The sequence below is a fragment of the Sus scrofa genome, chromosome 6 (assembly GCF_000003025.6).
Source record: "Sus scrofa isolate TJ Tabasco breed Duroc chromosome 6, Sscrofa11.1, whole genome shotgun sequence".
In the NCBI taxonomy this organism is placed as follows: Eukaryota; Metazoa; Chordata; class Mammalia; order Artiodactyla; family Suidae; genus Sus; species Sus scrofa.
The window spans coordinates 151,344,902-151,360,056 of NC_010448.4; positions in this window are offsets into that span (position 1 = coordinate 151,344,902).

The window sequence follows — 15,155 nt, forward strand, 5'->3', positions numbered from 1 at the left end:
GTTTAATTTGGGGCTCTCAAATCTGGAACCTTTGCAATTTTTCAAGGAAAGAGCAGCTTTTTAAAGGTATCTTCCTCAGTGCTACCTATAGGGCGGGGTGCATAAAGAAGGAAGAACTCCACGGGGCCATTTTTGTTCTGGGCAACAGGGAACATCCTAGTTGTCTGCCAGTCATGATAAGCAGTCAACCGTGTTCTCTGGTTGTCCTGCAAGGAGGTCTGCACAGAGTGGGGAGGAGACAGAGGGAGCCCAGTCCTGGAGTCTCAGCTCTGCCACTCTCCTTGCGACTGTCACCAAGTCATTCAGCCTCTCAGGATCCTCTGCCTGAGAGGGAGTCAACCATGGCCAAGCACAGGGCGCTCGGAAAGATCTAAGAAGTTATCCCTGAAGTTCGCTGTAAACTACCAAACGCTACATAAGCACACAGCATGAAACAAATACGTTAAAGCTCCAGGCTCCACCTTGTCTCTAACACTTTCTAGTTAGGTGACCTTGAGCACCTTCTGCGGCCTCTTAGAGCCTCAGTTTCTCCGAATGAAAGGAGGATCAGCAATATGGACTCTGCAGGTTTCTGCTGAGGATCCTAAGAGGTGCGTTGGCCAAAGTGTTTCATCAACAATACAGTGCTGTAAATGTAAAGGTTTACAGCAACTGCTTTTATTACTTATGAATTTTAGTATTGATTTCATGTAGATGAAAGAAAAAAAAATGAAGCCTTTATATTAAACACTATGTAGGACATAGAGAATTTTAATGCCCTGAAACACTCACTTCCAGTAAGAGGAACAAGGTAAGCCTTTCTGAAATGAAACACTCTTCCAAACCGTTTTATTTGAACTTAATTTTACTATGCAGCTAGCGTGGACAGAGTTCTGTGGGTAATACATGACTCACCCCTCAAGCTTTTCCAACAACAGCGAAAAGTACAGCTATTTGACTGCCCCAATAAAGAGTTATTAGCAGTAATAATCCGGGAGAATATCAGGTTAGGTGCGGTTCTCAGGGAGGCCTTAGGCTTGAGGACAGTACGTTCATCCTGATAGCTCACTGGCTACACAAAACCCATACAGAGACCTGGGCCTCCGAGCCCTGGCTGTGGCCACCTTGCCGAGTTAGTCCACTAGCCTCTGGCTTGGTCATCCCACCTGAGCTTTCTCCCTACCTGAGCTGATACAGCTGCTGGACAGAGGACCCTGCAGGTCTCTAAGCTCCACAATGTCCCCAAACAAACAAAGCCTCTCTTCCTCAGACCCATGCCTCCTTCCCAATTCCCTGTCTGGCTGTGACACCACCATATCCATAGATTCAGAGTCTAAGGGTTTTTTTTTTTTGTCTTTTTGCCTTTTCTAGGGCTGCTTCCATGGCATGTGGAGGTTCTCAGGCTAGGGGTCTAATCAGAGCTGTAGCCCCTGGCCTACACCAGATCCAAGCCTCGTCTGTGACCTACACCACAGATCACAGCAACACTGGATCCTTAACCCACTGAGCGAGGCCGGGGGTCGAACCCACAACCTCATGGTTCCTAGTCCGATTTGTTAACCACTGAGCCATGATGGGAACTCCCAGAGTCTCATGGTTTTAATGTTGCTATGGACTCTGCCATCTAACTTACTAAGGTCCATCATGCCTGGACTATAGCCAGCCAGGCAAATCACCTTGCCAACACCTGTCGTTTGTCACATCCTCTTGTTATGGCACCCACTGTCCCATTTCAGGCCCTCAGCATCCTCTGGACCACAGCAGTTTTGTTGGTCTTTGCTAATCTCACCTGGACCTGGCCGTCCTGCCCACGTTCATCTTTCTGTACGACTCTCTCTGCACTTACATGCATTTGGAGTTTTCTGAACACACAGGTCTGTGTATCCCACTACCCTGCTCATTAGCCCTCCATGCTCCCTACTACTGCCTGAAGAATAAGGTTTAAATTCCTGGCATTTTAAGCCCTCCACAATCTGGCCCTTTTTGATCATCCCCTGGACTTTGTTCCTTAGCTACACTCAAATACTTGCTGTTTCCTGCACACCTTTTTCTTTCCTTCTTCCCCTTTTGTTCACACAGTTTTCTCCACATATCAAATCTTTGCCCATCCTCCAAGGAGACCCCAAACTGGGGCTTCTTCCAGGAGGTGCCCTTTGCTACGGGTACACGTCTTTTTCACTCTCATGCCCACAGAACTTTGTGCATCTTAGGTTAGCCCTTATTGCATACATTATGCCATGGAACATGTCACAGGTAGGGGGCAGCACAAATGATACTTTTTCAGAGAGGGTACCTGTCTCTGAACTCTCTCTCTCTCTCTCTCTCTCTCTCTCTTTTTTGTCTTTTTTTTGGGGTCTTTTTAGGGCTGAGGATGCAGCATATGAAAGTTCCCAGGCTTGCGGTCAAGGTCAAATTGGAGCTGCAGCTGCCGGCCACAGCCATAGCCACAGCAACGTCAGATGCAAGCTGCCCCTGTGACCTACATTGCAGCTCATGGCAGCGCTGGATCCTTAACCCACTGAGTGAGGCCAGCGACTGCACCCATATCCTCATGGATACTAGTCAGGTTCTTAACCCACTGAGCCACAGTGGGAACTCCTGAACTCTCTCCCTTTAAATATTTCCCCATTACCCTCTTTCATAGAATCTCATTCCTTTCTACAGAATATTTAACAACATTGGTAATTTTGTATTTGTATGTATGCCTCTTGCTTAATATTTGCCTCACCTACTGCACAGCAAACTCCCTTGTTTGCAGAAGCGTGAAACACCAAGTATGTTTATATCTATCATCAGGGCTTAGCAAAAGTGCCTGGCTCATGGTATATGTTAAATAAAATAACAGGTCAATAAATAAACAAATTTAATGTCTGCAAACCTGTCTAGATCGTCAACTTCTTGAGGATATCTCTGCATTTCACCATTCCATCCAGCCCAGTCCTTCTGCTAGTAGGTGCTCAACTAACAATAACTGAATTGGGTTTTTATTTTATGTCTCTATTTCTTTCTATTGAGTAAGAAACTACTATGGCTGACTTATTGGCCTTTGGATTGTTCATGAAAGAAAAATGATGGAAAAGTATGCAATTGGACAGTCTTTGCTTGCATTCTAGCAGATCTCCACCTGGGAGACTCCCAACATACCTTCCAATAAAAAGCCTTTTCATGATAAAAGCAGATCAACACAGTGGCTGTTAGCAGCAGAAAGATAATTAAGATATTTCTGATGTGAGTCTCTTTATCCTGCTACTGTCAGGAGTAATCATGTTAGTTTAAGAGAAAATTTTGCCTTGATTCTAAGTGTTTACATGTGAAAATGTTGTCAGGCATGGATTCTGGATGTGAATTTAACATGTGTAGAGGTTATGCATGTGCTCATGCTGCAGATGACCCATGACCCTAAAGAGAGCGGGACATGATTTATTTGTGAATTAATTGATCACACAGTTCAACCATTCATCTATTTGCTATTTTGCTTATTTTATTTTATTTTTTGCTTTTTAGGGCTGCACCTGTGGCATATGGAGGTTCCCAGGCTAGGGGTTGAATCGGAGCTACAGTTGCAGGCCTACACCACAGCCACAGCAATGCCAGATCTGAGCTGTGTCTGTGACCTGCCACCACAGCTCATGGCAATGCTGGATCCTTAACCCACTGAGTGAGGCCAGGGATCGAACCTGCCACCTCATGTTTCCTAGTCGGATTCATTTCTGCTGTGTCACAATAGAAACTCCTATTATTTTGTTCTTTTATTTTATTTCACTCACATGTTTGCTCACTTGAAAAGGACCAGGGTGGTAACTGTGGCCTTAAGTAGAGCGAGGACTATAGGCAAAAACTTATAGCAGGTACCTGTACTAGTCCTCAGTGAGAGCTCAGTGGGCCTACAGTGAGCACAAAAGCCTTCGTGGAGAGAAAAAGGACTCTTCTCTTTGACCAATAAGGAAAATGGGATCTTCATTCAGTAGTTTTTTTTTAATTTTATTTTTTTCTTCCATATCACCTACGGCATATGGAAATTCCCAGGCTAGGGCTCCAATGGGAGTAGCCTACTCTATAGCCACAGCAATGCTGGGTATGAGCCACATCCACTTGCAGCAATGCCGGGTCCTTAACCCATGAAGCAAGGCCAGGGATTGAACCTGCATCTCCATGGACACTGTGTTGGGTTCTTAACCCCCTGAGTCACAACAGGAACTCCTTCATTCAGTAATTTTATAGTGCTCTTCCTTGCTGGGTCCATTTGGTCACTGCCCATATTGTATGTGTACATGTGTGTAAGCCGTGTATGTGAGTATGCATGCATTATGTGTGTGTGTCTGTGGATATACAGTGAACTAGACACACCTAAATTCTGGCTGGAGGAAATTAAAATTTCCAGGTTTTGCAATCTGTTATTTGCCAAGTAATTATTTTTTTGGTAAACTCTAGAACTCATCATTCCCATAATTGACTGAGAAGAGAGCCAGACTGCAGCCAGACCAGAGCACCGCCGGGTGGCTGGGGTGGGAGGCCCAGCATGGGTCACTCTCCCTCCAAAGAGTGTCTAGGGCTTTGAGTTATATTATATAAAAGTTACTGGCATAAATTATTCTCTTTGTTGTCTCCCTTTCATCTTCTTTTTTTTTTTAATTTTCAAAGTTTTATTTAACAGCTACATGTAAATAATATACCAGAAGCAATCAAATACAACTAGCCGTGGGCATTATTCTCCAAGCATCAGGTCCCTGCAGATATACATGGATCTACCAACACCCAGGTGAGGAAGGACTTGGCAGCTGCTAATGTCTCTAAACTTGCAAGCAGGGTCATCCAAAGGATTGCCTGGAAATTTAGTCCCAGGTCCAAAGGTAGTGATTAGATCCCTAATGCGATCCCAGGCATGTATGAAATATTTCAGGCCCATCAAATAGTGTACAAATCAGTGAAGTAAAGACCCATGTGCCCACCATGAGCATAAGAATAAAATGTTATCACCGTAATGGAAAGCTGCTGGTATCCCTTCTTTAATGGCACCCCCTGTCCTCACCATGCCCCCCTCTCTCCCCCACCTCTTGTGGATTTGCAGTGATTGCTTTCAGCCTGCCATCACTTTCTAAAGGCCATGGGGTCTAATTTTGTTTGTATGAACTTTAGATTCAGTTACTCAGCAAGGAGAATTTCCAATTCTTTTGCATTTTCTGCCTTGGATTATCACCAATTTTTTTTTTTAAATAGTAGGTCTGCCCCTTCAAGATAATTTAAACTTGACTGAGGTGTTTAAGTAGGTGATTTCAACTAGAGTATGTTGTCCCACAGAGACCAGGTGGTCAAGCACCCCATTAATTCAGTTCACTTATTGTGAACAGCAATATGATTGGGAGGAATCAGGATGATGCAGGCACTGAAAACTGGGTTATTAATCCCGGGGGAAGGTTAATGAAGAGAAATTTGGGGAGCGTAATTGCCATCCAGCTACATTAGGGGCTCTGGCTCTCCTTCATACTCCTGACACCTGATTGGTCATAAGTGTTCTCAGTTCCACTTCTTAACTATCTCTCCACCCTGCACCTTCCTCTTCACTGCATGCACAAGACCTCTGTGTGTTCAGACCCTTATCCCTCTGGCCTGTTCTTTGTTTTTAAGGACACACCTGCAGCATACGAAAGTTCCTGGGCTAGGGGCTGAATTGGAGCTGCAGCTGAGATTGACGCCACAGCCACGGCAACAGTGGATCTGAGCTGCGTCTTTGACCTATACCACAGCTGGTAACAACGCTGGATCCTTAACTCACCGAGCCAGGCTAGGGATTGAACCTGCATCCTCATGGACTCTATGTCAGTGGGGTTCTTAACCTGCTGAGGCTCCATGGGAACTCCTGGCCTGTTCTGTTGTGATGAGTCCTTCATGCACTTCCTGATGCTGCTCTCTCCTCTCTAATTCTATTCCCTTTGTGGAATCCAGAAAGATCTTCCTAAAACTCAAATTAGAGTAGGTGACCTCATTTCTCTTAATGCCTTTCAGCAGCTGCCCATGGCCTTCAGGATAACATCCAGTGTTCAGGGTCAAGGTCCCTGCCCACCTCAGGGCATCATCCCTCTATCCTCTCCACCTCCCACTCTTGCTTCAGTCGTGTTGTGCTCTATTCAGTTTTTTCCTCTCCTGTAGGTGTCCCTAGGCCCACTGCGAACACCTAGTTGTTCTTCAAGGTTTAGATCTAATGTCACTTTTTTGGGGACCCTTTCCTTGATTGTCCCTTTCTGAGTTCTCATAACACCCACAGACCCTGCCATCTTGGCCCTTATATACTATCCTATAGGGTTGTCTGCCTCCCTCTCTGGGCTGCAGGCCCTTTAGAAGGTAGAGCTGTTGCTAATTTCTCAACCCTGGCATGCCTCGCCACATCTAGTCGGCCCATGTTCGTGAAATGGATGAATGTATGCACACACACATCAAGGAGGATAACTGAGGGTCACTCCCCCACTTGCACGTAAACTCCAATAAGCGTGGGTATTCGGCTGTTTCATTCTTTACTTCTTACTTTTGCTCCAAGAACAGTGCATGGCATATAACCAGCACTCAATGAACAGATTTCTTCTGTGTGACTCCAAACAGTAGTACTTGGACAGTGGGCAGAAATAACAGGGACACTATCGGGGGGATCTAGTCTGGCCTTGTGATTTACCAGCAGGAAGCCCAGTTTCGTGCAGGCCTTGAGCCAACGTAAATCAAGTCTGGCAGCATGATTGGCACTCCCTTCCCCCTGGGTAAAGAGTTTTCAAAACACAGGCTGGGAAGCACCTGCACCAGAGTCACCTAAGTATAATACAGTCCCTGGTCCTGCCATAGACTAGCTGCCTAGAATTTCTGGAGAGGCTCGTTATCTGCTTCCCACTTGTTTCCTATGGACACTAAGAAGGTTCAACCATGGCATGGGCTACACTGGAAAGGTAAATACCCCATCACTGCAGAGGATCTAGAAGAGGATGAGCAACTTAGTTTGATAACACTAGGGATGTGTCTGACCCTCCCACTTCACCCCCTAAATAGTACATGAACCACACAGTGTAGGCATCCAGTAAAACTTGCTAAAAAGAATGGATGGGTTCAGAGACTTGCTCATACAACATTATATAAACCCATGTAAGTGATGTTAAGTGTTCGTTGTTTATCTACATATTTAGGAAAGACGCCACAGTTTACATGAACCACCAATCAGATCTGGTTTTTTTTTTTTTTTTTTTGAACTTGAAATTCCCTTTATATTCACGAATAACACCACAGATAGGAAGTCATGCAATTTCTCCTTTGACATTTTTATAAAAAGCGACATTTTTTTTGAGCATTACAAAATCCCAATAAAGAGGAATCCCTTAAAGTTCACTTGGAGTTGACCTGAAACAAGAAAATGGGGCTTGAAATTGAGGAACCACAGTTGTAACGACCTTAATCGATTTGCAAAACACTCACCAGGAAAGAGGATGTGAAGATATATAAACATGGCGTGTACAACATAAACATTTTATTTCATTTGGCAGGAGATATCTTTAGGGAGGGTAATGGCAGGGCTTGTTTCCCTTTCTGTTTGGCATGTTTCATCTTTAGCATTTACAAAGCATTGGCATCTTCAAAGATACCTTGACGCTTTCCTGCCTGGGCTCTTCCTTTCTAATCAATAGAAATAACCCGCAGCAGAAAGAATCAAGAAACCCTTGTTAGGCTGGGAACGTCTTTTCAAAATAAACTGGGAAACTTCCTGACTCTCACTTTTGGAATTTTCAGCAGGGGGTCATGGATTCTTTCAAGGATGCACTTTTTTTTTTTTTTGCTATTTTAGGGCTGCACCCGCAGCATATGGAGGTTCCCAGGCTAGGGGTCAAATTGGAGCTGTAGCTGCAGGCCTACGCCACAGTCACAGGAATGCAGGATCTGAGCCACGTCTACAAACTACACCACAGCTCATGGCAATGCCAGATCCTTAACCCACTGAGCAAGGCCAGGGATCAAATCCATATCCTCATGGATCCTAGCCATGAAGGGAAATCCCAGGATGTGCTTTTGATCGAGTGAGCATGGAATCATTTTTCTCCTTCTGGTTTTAGCACATTTCAATATCTGTGTTTTCTATTGATTTGGATGTTTAAAGGAGAGGATTAAAATGTTGTTACCTTGCTAATGATCATTTGATCTTCAAGGCTATAGCCTGATATTGCTCAATATTACCTTTCTGTATCATCTCTTTCACTTAATGGGGGGGGGCACTTAATGTTGGCTGCCCCCAAGTATATATCTACTCAGAACCTGTGGATGTGATCCTATTTTATTATTATTATTATTATTATTATATTTTTTTTGCTTTTTAGGGCCCCACCTGTGGCATTTGGAAGTTCCCAGGCTAGGGGTCAAATTGGAGCTGCTGCTGGCCTACACCACAGCCACAGTAATATGGAATCCAAGCTGCATCTGTGACCTACACCACAGGTCATGGCAATGCCAGATCCTTAACCCACTGAACGAGGCCAGGAATTGTACTCACATCCTCATGGATACTAGTCGGGTGTGTAACCTGCTGAGCCACAATAGGAACTTCTGGTTGTGATCTTACTTGAAAAAGTGGGTCTTTGCAGTAGTAATTAGGGATCTCAAGATTAGATAATTCTGGATTATCTGGGTAGGCCCAAGTCCAATGACAAGTGTCCCCAGAAGAGAAGGAGAAGACAGACACAGGAGGAGATGATGGGAAGATGGAAAAAGTGATTCAAGTGATGCAACCACTAGCCAAGAAGAAGTAAGTGTTGCTGGCAGCCACCAGAAGCTAGGAGAGAGGGGCCGTTTCTCTCTCAGGGCCTCCAGACCTGCTGCCACCTTGATCTCAGACTTCTGGCCTTCGGAACTGTGAAAGAAGACTTTTCTGTGGTTTCGAGCCACCCGGTCTATGGTGATTTGTTATGGTTTCCCAAGGAAACTACTCCACCATGATTTGGACCCAATAGCTCCAGCTTTCTGCCACCCCTGTCTGCTACAAGGTGAGATATCCTGAAGTTCAAGGTCTGCTGCGTGAGTGTCCTGAGGGATCTTCCTCCACAGTCTGTGATGGGCAGCCTGCCATTGAGAACAACCACGGTCATCTTGGGGTGGGGAGTGTTGAAAAATAGCTAACATGCGTTGGTCACTTGACTCTTTGTCAGATGCTGTTCTGGGAGATTTACATGCATTATCGTATTTAATCTCTACAGTTAATCTCTGAAGTTGTTTCCATTATTTTCTTCCATTTTCTAAGTGAGGACACAGAGGCTTGGAGGATGTACCTAGAATGTGCTTAGGCAAATTAGAGTGTTAAGAGTAGGGCTGAGCTCTGAAACCAGGTTAGACTCCCTCCAAAGTCTTTTCTCCGGATTTGGGTGGCTCTGGACAGTACAATTGCTCTCGGCACCAGTTTCTCCAGAGCAGTAAGGTGTGGTGAGGAAAAGTGAATTTGTCTGCCTGGGAGCTTAGCTTGGTGTCTAGTACCTAGAATGCGTATAAAATGGCAGGTGATGCTGAATTGAATGGGATCACACCTCTTCGTGGAATAAGGCAATGGACATGGAGTTTTAACAGTTGGTCCTAACTTTTTCCTTCGGGAGGAAACGCTCTTTGTCCTGGAAAACAACCTTGTGATTCACTAAGGGTATGTGAGATGATATGAGTGTTATAAGCCCAATTTTCAATATTCCCCTCCCCCCACCAAAAAAAGGGGGGGGGAATGGGCCCAACAGTTATATCTGATGAATAAGATTTTCTTTCTCCTGAGAGGGAAGAGAAGAGAGGACTACAGAGGGGTGAGGCTGAGCTGGTGGGAAGAAAATGAGTGAACTACTAGAAGGCTGAGGGTAGAACACGGTGGAAGATAGTATGAGAAAAAGAGCAGATAGTACGAGAAGATAAAATGACTGGGTCGCTATGCTGTACAGCAGAAATTGTCACAACCCTGGAAACCAACTATACTTTAATTTGAAAAAAGATAAGGTTGAAAAAAGAGAAAAGAGAAGAAGGCTGAGGGAAGTGCCATTGAAACGCTCTGCTGATGAGATGGTCCAGACCTGAGGGTTTAATGCTTCACCTGACCTTGTACTGCTACATATCACTCCCTCCTCTCCCCTCCACACCCCTAGTAGTTCCTTCCAAAAAATATCTACTGAACTCACATATACTTCACATGAACTTTTAAGTAAGTGGAAATGACCTCTTTCCTGACCGGGTGGACGGAGGCCCCGGCAGAGGCGGCTCTTACCAAAGCAGCTGGGAGACCTGGGTGAGAGCGAGAACACCACCAGCCTCTCCAAGAACCCCTGAAACCTTTAGATGTCAGCAGAGCAAGTGGTGGGGAATCTCGCTGATTATATATGCGATAGGGGACCCCTGTGGACACTCTGTTCACCTCTATGGCCTGACTGTCCTTTGCGCATGGCAACTTTTCCAGGGAAATTTGTTGAATAACTGAGAAGAAAAATGAAAAGAAGATCTATGTGGCTCAGACTTGAATCCCACAGGTATTCACAGAAGGGAGAAGCCCATGGGTAATGGGAGAGTAGAGAGGAGAAGGCTTGGTACAGAAAGTGTCACTTCTGATGCCTGGGAGACCTGACCCAACAGTGGCTTGTGCTGTTGTCCCTGAGTTGATGGGAGCACCCGAGTGGACAGTATTGGTGCAGCCAGCTCTGTGCCTCAGTAGAATCAGAATTTGCTACTTTGGGTACCCCTGGAGGATTCTTGGATGCTATTGGAGGGTGGTCAGAAAAGGGTCATGATGTTGCCATCACAGAGGAAAGAGCATCAGTGGGTTCATTTTGGAGGTGAGCAGGTGATGATGGTGGATCAAACAGGAGGGGGATTGCCGAGTGCCTGTGTGTTCAGAGAGAATGGGATTCAGCCACAGAGGGGTCAGCTTGCCCGTTGCCTAGGCAAGGGCACCTTGGACGCCTCTCAGTTGGAAGATATTATCTCCAGATGGAGGCCTCTGCCTGCTGGCAAAGTCAACAGCATTATTTGGTAATATTTTGATGTGCTGTTTATGTGGAAAGGGGGTTTATTGACATATCTTGCACACATCATGCACAAACAGCTCTAACTTCTCCTTTTGAAAAAGACTATGGTGGTGAAGATGGCAACTCTTGGAAAGGAACTGGGGGGCAAAGAACGGGTCGGGCATAGGTTTGTGGGCAACCATGTGTCCTGGCCAGAGCATCCAGATCAAGGCTTGATTTGCATTCAAGCTGCATCCCTGGTTGGTGGAGCTGGACTCGCTTGTCGTCCTAACGAGTCTGGCAAAAGCTCCTGACGAGCGAGGGGTGACAATGAATGAGAACACATCGCAGAGGGCAGGGATGGGAGGGGGAGGCCTGGGAGAATTACCCCGGGTTTCACGTCACGCATTTGCCTGTTCAGCATCTCTGTTTGGGCAACAACATCTTAAGAGAAGCAAGCAAATAGGTTCGCATTGTTTTACTGAACCCAGAAAAAACCAGCACGTCTCTGCTGGGAAACGCATGCCTTCCCTCCATGCAGCATTTCTTTTAAGCATTTAGCTTCCTCACACAGTTGCAAGCTCATTTACCCATTTTTTTCTTTCTCTCTCCCTCTCTTTTCTCTCTCTCTCCCTTTCTCTCTCTCCCTCGTGAAATCACTTTAGTCAGCACAATTTTGGAGGCAGAACCAAACCCAGTAATAGCATATCTCAGGCTGCTATCAATTTTCCGCCAGAAGAACATTTCAGGACACAAAGTCCTTTGTCTATTTCCAGAAGCTCAATTCAATGACATTACATGAATGACTACAACACTATAGCATGTTCTGCACCGTTTCAAATTGTAACCTAAAAAAGGGAAGAACTTGGACTGCAGCCAGAGTGTAATGATTTCTGGTCTTAAGAAAATCCAGCAACCATTACACCACATTCAATATTTTCTTGCTGTGGAAATTTAAGAATTGACTCTAATCAAACAGCAACCCCACCACCCCTATCCTCCATTTTCCTATGGTTCCTGTTACAAACAGGCCTCCCACGTCTGTTTTGGCTTAAAAAAATAAATAAGTTTACAATATGTTTTTAAATATTGGGCTGAATCAGACAATTGTATATTTTAGAGAACGAAGGCAAAAACGTAAAACAGGCTAATCATGATTCCAAATTCAATCTTCAGGGCCTTAATTGATCCCATCCCAAAGGTAACATTCTATCTTAATTGACATGCTGAGATGGTTACAATTATGTAAAATAAAACTGGGCCTGTTGGAAACCCTGTGTTTTCTTGTTGAACAGGAGATGGCCAGCTTTTATAATAGTTGATTGCAAAAGGATGCAACCACTTTGCTCATATTTCCTATATTGGTTTGGCCCTTGTACATGTGCAGCGAGGTCCCTCAACCTTTCAATGAAGTATGGACATCAAGGGGGATTTGAAGTCGATATAGTTGCCTGATCTGAAAAATCAGGAGGCCTGTTAGAAAGGGTCAATATTTTCAAGGTCTATTTTGGAAGTCAGTTAAAAAGAGAGCGAGAAAGAGAGAGGGGGGATGAAGTGGAACATTCTCCTGTTTGTTGGCAAAGTGATTTTTCTGTGCAATGGTGACCACACGCACGAGCTCAGGCTCAGCCTCGATGGGAAACAGATGGCAGTGAGCGGGTGCAGAGCACACAGAGATGACAGGATGCTCGGCCCACGGGATGGACCGGCAGCCCTTCCGGGACCCAGTGGAGTCTGAGCGATGCTCATAAGGAGCCCTCACCCCTTCTCGGACCCCTGCTGCCCTTCTGCCTTTCTGCTGAGAGCACCCTGAATGGGAGGCCAGAACTCCCTGGAGGGGGGCCGGGCTGGATGTGGAGGAGGCAGGAAGGCAGGAGGCCTGCTTATGCAATCAGGAGAAGCAGAGGCAGCCTTCGATGGGATGGAACACCTGTGCCTCTTGGCATCTTGCCTCCCTGGATGGGTGAACCAAGTGCGCTCCGTGCGTGGTGATTAGTGTTAATCACCCTGCTGCCCAGTAACGCCAGCCATGGGGGTGCCTTCCTATCACATGGCCGTGCTCATCCTCTCCCTCCCAACAGGGTCAGTCTGTCCATATCCCCACTGGTTCTGATCCAGTTCAGAGCCTCAGCCAGTCTTTTCTGCACAGTTGCGGTGGATTCTGTAGCTGGCCTCGCTGCCTCCCATCTTGCCGACTCCAATTCACACAGTAGCCGGAGTCATACAAACTAGCCTGTGTGACTTCCTTGTCTAAAACCTGCCGGGGCTCCCCAAGAGCCTCAGAATGGAACGTGACTGCTGTTGCTTACTTATTTGTGCAAGTCTTTATTTCCTGCTTCTTTAGCTGCCAGTTCACTCCTGGATGCCCTGTATGGGGAGCCTTGGTAAATTTTTGTTGCCAAATAAAAATGTTTTCCTTGGAGTTCCCCTTGTGGCTCAGTGATAATGAACCCAACCAGGATCCGTGAGGACTCGGGTTGGCTCTCTGGTCTTCCTCAGTGGGTTAAGGACCTGGCGTTACCATGAGCTATGGTGTAGGTCACAGACGTGGCTCAGATCCCACATGGCTATGGTGTTGGCTGGCAGCTGCAGCTCCAACTCGACCCCTAACCTGGGGACCTCCATATGCTGTGGGTGTGGCCCTAAAAAGCAAAAAAAAAAAAAAAAAAAAGTCTTGCTTGAGCACCGAGCCAATATACAAGTATGCTCATATAGTCTTCCTTTAGCAAAATATCAATGCTTTGGTCAATATCTATCATCTACTTTAGGTCCATGGAGATAAAGGACAGAGCAAAAGAAGCCCTCTTCAGCCTGGTAGTACAGATTGCATACGCTTAGTGTTTCAGGAAGGGCCTGGGGTCATAATGGTCTGAGAAGCAGAGAATATTATATTTTGCTATTACTTTTTAAAGACCCTCAAGACATCAGTCTTAAGTCACCTTGCTCAATAGACTAGTTCTGCAGAAGAGGAAACAGAACCCTGAAGAAGTTACGTGACATCCTGGGCCGTCAGTTCGCAGGTACAGGCAGGGCTGAGGTGAGAACCAGGCCTTCTGGCCTGAGGCTCTGCTATGGGTTGGGAGGGAATCCCAGGTTATTTGGGAAATAAACAAAATCCCTCCAGGGCACCTCCTGTAAAGCCATTTCGCTTTTATACCTCTCCCCCCATCCATTTCCCATTTATATGTCATTTGTGTTCAAGGTCCCCATGGAGAGCCCGATTCCTGAGAAGCAAGCCTGGGACAAAGGAAGGAGAATCAACCCTGAACCCAGAATGGCCTGGGCTCCAATCCAGGCTCTGCTATTTCCTTGCTTTGTGAACAAGAGCAATTTCCTTAGCTCTCTGGGCCTCAGTTTCCTTGTGATAATAACCTCGCAGAGTTGCTATGAAGACTGTATGACAAAACATTTGAAAATCCCCTGCCACGTTGTAAGAGCTTATTAGATATTTAATGCCTCTTCCTTCCCGCCCCTCTTGTACTCCACCAAAACGCCCCCATCCCCAGCTTCGGTGCCATACTCTCCGCCAAATTATTCATGCCATTGCCTGTCTGCCTTTCCTTTCTCCTGTTTTGCATCTATCTCAAGGTGATGTGGGCATTTAAGTAGAATAAAACTGGAATAATTTATAATAATTTGTATCTTTCTGTATTAAATCATATAGTATACACTATATAATTTTATTACTATACATTTCTGTTATATAAAAAAATTAAAAAAATTGGTCAAAGAGATACATAAAATACTGGGGTCAGTAGATGAAGTAGAAAGGATGTCGCCTTTGGAATCAGATGTCCCAAATGACCCATGACATGTCCTTGGGACAGTGGCTATAACCTTTGGAAGGCTCAGTTGTCTCTCCTGTAAAATGGAGCTGATAATCTCCACCTCTCAGGCCCGATGTGTGGAAGAAATGGAATGATGGCCCCCTGCCTGGTATAGGGGAGGCGCTCAGGAAAATGCTAGTCTCTTCCTTCCACCTGGTACAGTCTGGAGCTGTTGGATGTAATTCCAACAATTATTTGTTGAAGGACATTGAATCTTGAAACTGTAAAGGATTGGTTTTAAAGTGGTGTGTCATGGAGGAGAAGAGGGAATTTCACCAGTAAACATGCCTTAAATTCCACTATGTGCTAAGAAACAGAGGTTCTAGATTGCAGAGGGTCCCTTTGACCCCGTAGGGAGCTCACA